A 6,188-nucleotide genomic window follows, 5' to 3' on the forward strand; every position below is an offset into this window, starting at 1 on the left:
GACTGTATATAATACTATATAATGTAAATAAATAAATAAATAAATAAATAAATAAACAAACAAAAAATAGTGGGGGCTCAAGGAGGGAGAAGTACATTCTTCTCAAAATAGATTATAAAAAGATCCAATTTCTCATGAACCTTTCTGGTTGATCTTCTGAGGAAATATTTGATTTTTGAAACAGCATACATCACTAAGCCATAGTGACCATTTAGGTGGTATTGGTAATTTTCACTTAAGAAGAATTTTCCTTTAGGTATTAATGTTTTAAATGGCATGCATTTTCATTATCTTTAGTTATGTGAGTCTCGTCAACTGCGACACCAAACGAAACCATTATTGTTTTAGGGTGAATTTTTTATTTAAATGGCGAGTTTAGAATCTCAAATACTGAAGACCAAAACTGTCTCAGTTTAGGACATGACCAGAACATATGGGTCAAATCTGCCTTAAATGCATTGCAAAGGTCACATGTTTACTCTACATTTGGGTATAGTTAAGCCAATTTGGTTTTACTATAGTGAATATGATAGAGAATTTTCATCTGAATCAGATTGCGTTGTGCATAAGTCCTGTTTACTCGGTCAACAGCTTTATCCATAGTATCTTTAGATATGTCAATTCCCAATTCACCCTTCCCTTCTGTTTTGATCTTCTGATGAGGTCTTTAAGGTAAGAGGGTGCTGGTCCATTTTTGGCCTTGTAGGCAAGCATCAGTGTTTTGAATCTGATACGTGCAGCTACTGAAAGCCAGTGGAAGGAACGCGGCAGTGGGGTGGTGTGGGATAACTTGGGCAGGTTCAATACAAGTCATGCAGCTGCATTTTGGATCATTTGCAGTGGACAGATAGCTTTCAGAGGTTGACCTGCCAGTAGAGAATTGAAGAGCAGAGAGTTATGAAGAGTATTCTAAGATCCTGACCTGGAGATGAATTACCTGGGATGACCAGCAATTCGGTTATTGCTGGGGCTGAGTTTCAGTTGATGAGCACTCATTTTAGCCACCAAGCATGCCAAGATCTGAGCGGAAGCTGTGGTATCTGAGGAATAGCATAGCAGTGGTAACTGTTGACTACTGACTTTACCAAGAGAGTGGGTATAGAGGGAGTAAAGGAGGGGACCAAGTACTGAGACTTGTGGGACACCAGTGTAGTGTCTGCAAGCAAACCATTCCCAAGCTACTCTGGGAATATCAAAGTTTCTGAAGGTAGATAAGAGAGTCTTGTGGTTGATTTTGTCGAATGCTGCTGAAAGGTCTAGGACGATGAGTACAGATGGCAGCTTGGCTGATCGAGCAGCATGTAGTTTATCAGTGACACCCAAAAGAGCCGTCTCTGTGGAATGTGCTGCTTTGAAGCCAGACTTCGAAAGATTTAGAAAGAAAGGAGAGAAGTGATACCGGTATGTAGTTGTTGATGTCTGATGGATCCAGAGCAGGTTTCTTTAAGATGGGAATAACCCTTGCTTGCTTGAAGGTAGTTGGCACATTGCCAGATGCTAAGGACTTTTTGCTGATAATGGAGATAAACGGCAGGAGGTCTTGTAAGATGGTCTGAAGTGTAGTTGAAGGGATTGGATCCAAAGGGCAGGTGGTGCGATTGTAAGATTGGATGATTTGCAGTATCTTTTCTTTTGCACTCGCAGCATCGCCAGCAATGTCGATTTGCAAAATTTTGCTTCCACTTCACACCATTCTGTATGTGGGGAGTGAAACCAAGAAATAACTTTTTGTGAATTTGCTGCCCAAATTTAACAGTAATTTAACAGATTCGGGAAAGCCAGTCCTCCATCTTTTCCCAATAAAGGAAGACAGCAACTTATAGACATTGGTAAAAAATTCGGAAGATTCTAAAACAAAGGTGAGTCTGAATCAGTAGTCTAATCTGCAATATAATTCATAGGGAATCATATACTTCTAGAAAAGTTTAATTTCAAAACCTGTAAGCATTCAACGTATCCATACTCTTAATATTTTCACAACTTCAGGGACACGTGATAGTGGGTCAGTTATATATAACAACAAATAATCAGCATATAGAGAAACTTTATGCTTAACAGCCATTCTTTTAATAGTTTAATTAGAGTGTAATGATCTGAGTACTAATGATAATGGCTCTATAGTCAAAATAAATAACACATTTCCTCTGGACAAGAAAAATTTTGTGAGGTTACTTTATTTGTGGTTGATGATAAAGCAGGTGAATCCAGGAAAAAAATTTTTTTAGCCGAATCCAAATTCATCTAACACATCAAATAAATAAATCCATTCAACTCTATGAAATGCCACTTCTGGATTGCATGCACCGCATTTAGATGTTATCAAATATAATGAAAAAGCGGTGCCCTTTAATGAAGCCCGTCTGGTCTTGTGAAATAATATTGGATATTATATACTCCATTCTAGAGGCCAGTACTTTAGATAAATGTCTAACTTTAGATTAACATCTACATTTAATAAAGAAATAGGTCTATAAGAGCTACAGTCAAGGGCATGTTTATCTGGCTTCAGGAGAACGGTAACATGGGCCTGTATAAGACGTGAAGATAATTTGGATTGTTTAAGAGACTGACTGAACACACTAAAAAGCAAAGGTATGCTAACTCATCAGTAAGAACGATGAGTCAGCATACAGAGATGAGGTGCAACAGTTAACAGCCTGGTGTAGAGCCAACAACCTGTCTCTGAATGTTGACTAAAGAGATGATTGTTGACTTCAGGAGAACAAAGAGCAACCATTCTCCACTTATCATCGATGGATCCTCTGTGGAGCTCGTCAAGAGCACCAAATTCCTTGGTGTTAATCTGGCGGAGAACTTCACTTGTTCGCTCAACACCAGCTCCATCACTAAGAAAGCCCTGCAGCGTCTCTACTTTCTAAAAAGGCTGAGGAAAGCCCATCTCCATCCCCGCATCCTGACCACATTCTACAGAGGGACTATTGAGAGCATCCTAAGCAGCTGCATCATTGCCTGGTTTGGAAACTGCACCATCTTGGAGCGCATGACCCTACAGAGGATAGTGAGGACAGCTGAGATCATCAGAGTCTCTCTCCCCACTATCACAGACATTTACACCACACACTACATCTGCAAAGCCAACAGCATTGTGGATGACCCGACACACCCTTCACACACACTCTTCACCCTCGTGCCATCAGGGAAGAGGTTCCGAAGCATTTGAGCCGCCACATCTAGACTGTGCAACAGTTTCTTCCCTCAAGCCATCAGTTGAGTGACTGATTTGTACAACCTGGACTCAACACACACTCGTACTCACTTCACACATCCCTGTCTTCAGCAATACCAATATTATTTTACCTCAGTATTACAAACTGTTTTACATGCTGTTTACATGCTGTTTTTGCACATCCTTTTTGACTGCTGCTATTGCTGTTTTGCACAAACCCTTTTGTTTAGATTTTGTTTAATTACAAGTACACTGCTGTACACAGTTCTCTCCGCACACTGCACTGTGTAATATACAGTAGGTTTACTGGCTTTGCTACTTTGTATTTTGTGTATTTGTCCTTCACTGTCTTGTGTTGTCTCTGTCTTTGCACTGTTTGCATCATTTGCACACGATGCGCTTTATGTGGCAAGGACACTTACTAGTCCTTAGCTCTGTCTTTCTGTTTTATAGCTTTATGTTGTTTTATGTAGCACCAGGGTTCTAGAGGAACGTTCACTTATTTTGCTGTGTACTGCGTCAGCTATATATGGATGGAATGACAATAAAAGCTTCTTAACTTGACTTGACTCTTCAACTGGAAAACCGTCTGCTCCCGGGGTTTTACCACTATACATGGCTTTGATTGAATCCTCTATCTTTTTAAGTTGTAGGGGTTTATTCGGATTATTCTTTTGGCCTTTTTTTTTCACTATAGTTAACATCAGGCAAGAATGTTGACATTGAAATTCTAAACTGTACAAATCTGAATTCCACTTTCTTTTTTTAAATAGAATGAATTTCCTAGAGATCTACTGTAATTTCTTGCGATGTTTTCCTAATCTTTGTAATTCTAAGATAAGATGCTGAACTGTTGGGCAAGAAGATGACCTGCCAATTTTGGAAATCCTTTCATGAGCAAAAGCTAAATCACATTTTTTTGTAAATCATATCTTGTCCTAAGACTCAATTTTTCTTAATATAGTTCTGCTGTTGGGGCCAAAGCATACTGATGGTCTAAATTCTGTATAGATTTGATAAGTTTCTGTCTAAATCTACAATAACAGAGTGTAATAACAATAATAAAATATACAAATATTTTTTTGTGATGGGATGAGCCTTTTATCAGTAGAGAAAATAGGCTATCCTGAGTGTGATGGACGTGAAAAGCAAGAAAATTCTCTTTTACAATAGAAACCTCCATGGATTCACACAGCCAGTTTGAGTCATACATCCTGCAAAAAATGACATTTTAAAAAGGGGTATGGTCTTAGGATTAGAGCGATCCATAGCTGTATACATCATACAATTCAAATCTCCACCAAATATAAGATTTTAAGTGTTTAAATATCTGTTGTTAAAATGGTCTGTTTAAGCCTCTAACAGTCCAGCTTACAAAACGTACTGCTGACCTTTTGGTACTTCATCACTTTATTGTCTGTGTCTGCCACTGTTTATCATTAGTTGTCTGTCCAAAAACTGTAAAGATGCATTCTCTGTCCTTGCCTTGTTCTGTCTTGCCTATTTTAGTGATTTTTCCATCTCCTGGAATCTGTGAAAACATATAACCAGTAGCTGGGGATGTATGCATCTGGTGTTTATGGACTTAGCAATTGGTGGACTCGTTAGAGTTCGAGAGGCCTTTCTTGGCCTATGACTTCCATTAGCATCTCGAACTTAAAAGTAGGATGACCTTTCTATTCTCTGGAGCATATAAAATCCTGAGATTTGTTCTCTGCCGCCGGTTTTTCAAGTCATCAACTTGATCCATAATCATCGCATTTTGCTCTTTTAGAGTTTTGATAGTTATTTCGGCTGCAATCAGCGCAGAGAAGGGATCATTGTATTTTATCATCATATTATATATTATAAAAATTAGCAGGAGCTCTGCGATCCTGCGTCTTCACCTCATGTTACCAAAAAACCTTTGTGCATAACCCTGTATTTATTTCAGTGAAGGGTCTAATAAACAACACAGTCAGACTTATTACATCATCAGCACTGGAAAAAGTCTTTTTTACCATTTATCACCTTATAGTACAGTGTTGCTAAAAAAAAATGTGGCAACCTTTCCACAATTTTCTGTTTTTCTAGAGAAATTTTAACTGAAATAAAGTCAGATATTCATAAAAATCCTATAAAAAACAAATTATGCAATAATAGTTTTTATATTTGTTTATTAAGCGAAATTACCCAAAAGTTCATCCTGTTGTTGGAAAAGGTACATGAAGATAGGAGTGCGAGTTCATTTAATGCGGTAAATGATGTCACTTTCAATCAAGGGGGTCGCAATTAGTTGTAAGTTTGGCAATATTCCCATGTTCATTAGGTCTTCACTATTAAAGCTTTATGGAAGTGTGCAATGCATACAAAATCATTTTTAAAAAGTTTGCCCTCCACCAATTCATAGTGAGGTGGATTATATACAAAATAATTCAGCAGCAATGGAAATGTGTTAAATATTGAATGTCAAAAATCACTGCAAGGGCAGTGAGCCCACCATCAAGCAAACAATAAACAAGAACTGTGTGCATGGCAAGATAGCAAAGCTACCTGGATGCTACATCACTACAATGCAATAAAAACACTGCTGCCTGTCTAAAAGTTGCTCAATACCATGTTAGCATGCCAGAAGCCTAATCGATGATTGTTCTGCAGACAGATAAATCCTGACTAGAATTTAAAAGAATTGAATTAAAAGCATTATTTTTTTTTTTAGGTGTTGAATTCCAACATAACCCAATCGTAACCTTAAAGCATGGGGACAGTGTCATGGTTTAGGCCTGCTTTGCTACTATTGATAGATAAATTTAAAATTGCACCAGCAACTTCTTCAAGAGAATGTCAGGAATGCTTTACATTAACTGAAGCTTAACTGTAAATGAGTCGTGTTGTAGATGGACCTAAAAACAACAGTTCTTGCAAAGAAAGTCATCACTAAGTTGAAGTAGTTTTGTAAGAAAAATATGCCAAAATTCTTTCAATCCATTGTGCAGAAATTATGTTGATTTTTCCTCAATGA

Source organism: Silurus aristotelis (assembly GCF_946808225.1).
Source record: "Silurus aristotelis genome assembly, chromosome: 3".
NCBI lineage: Eukaryota > Metazoa > Chordata > Actinopteri > Siluriformes > Siluridae > Silurus > Silurus aristotelis.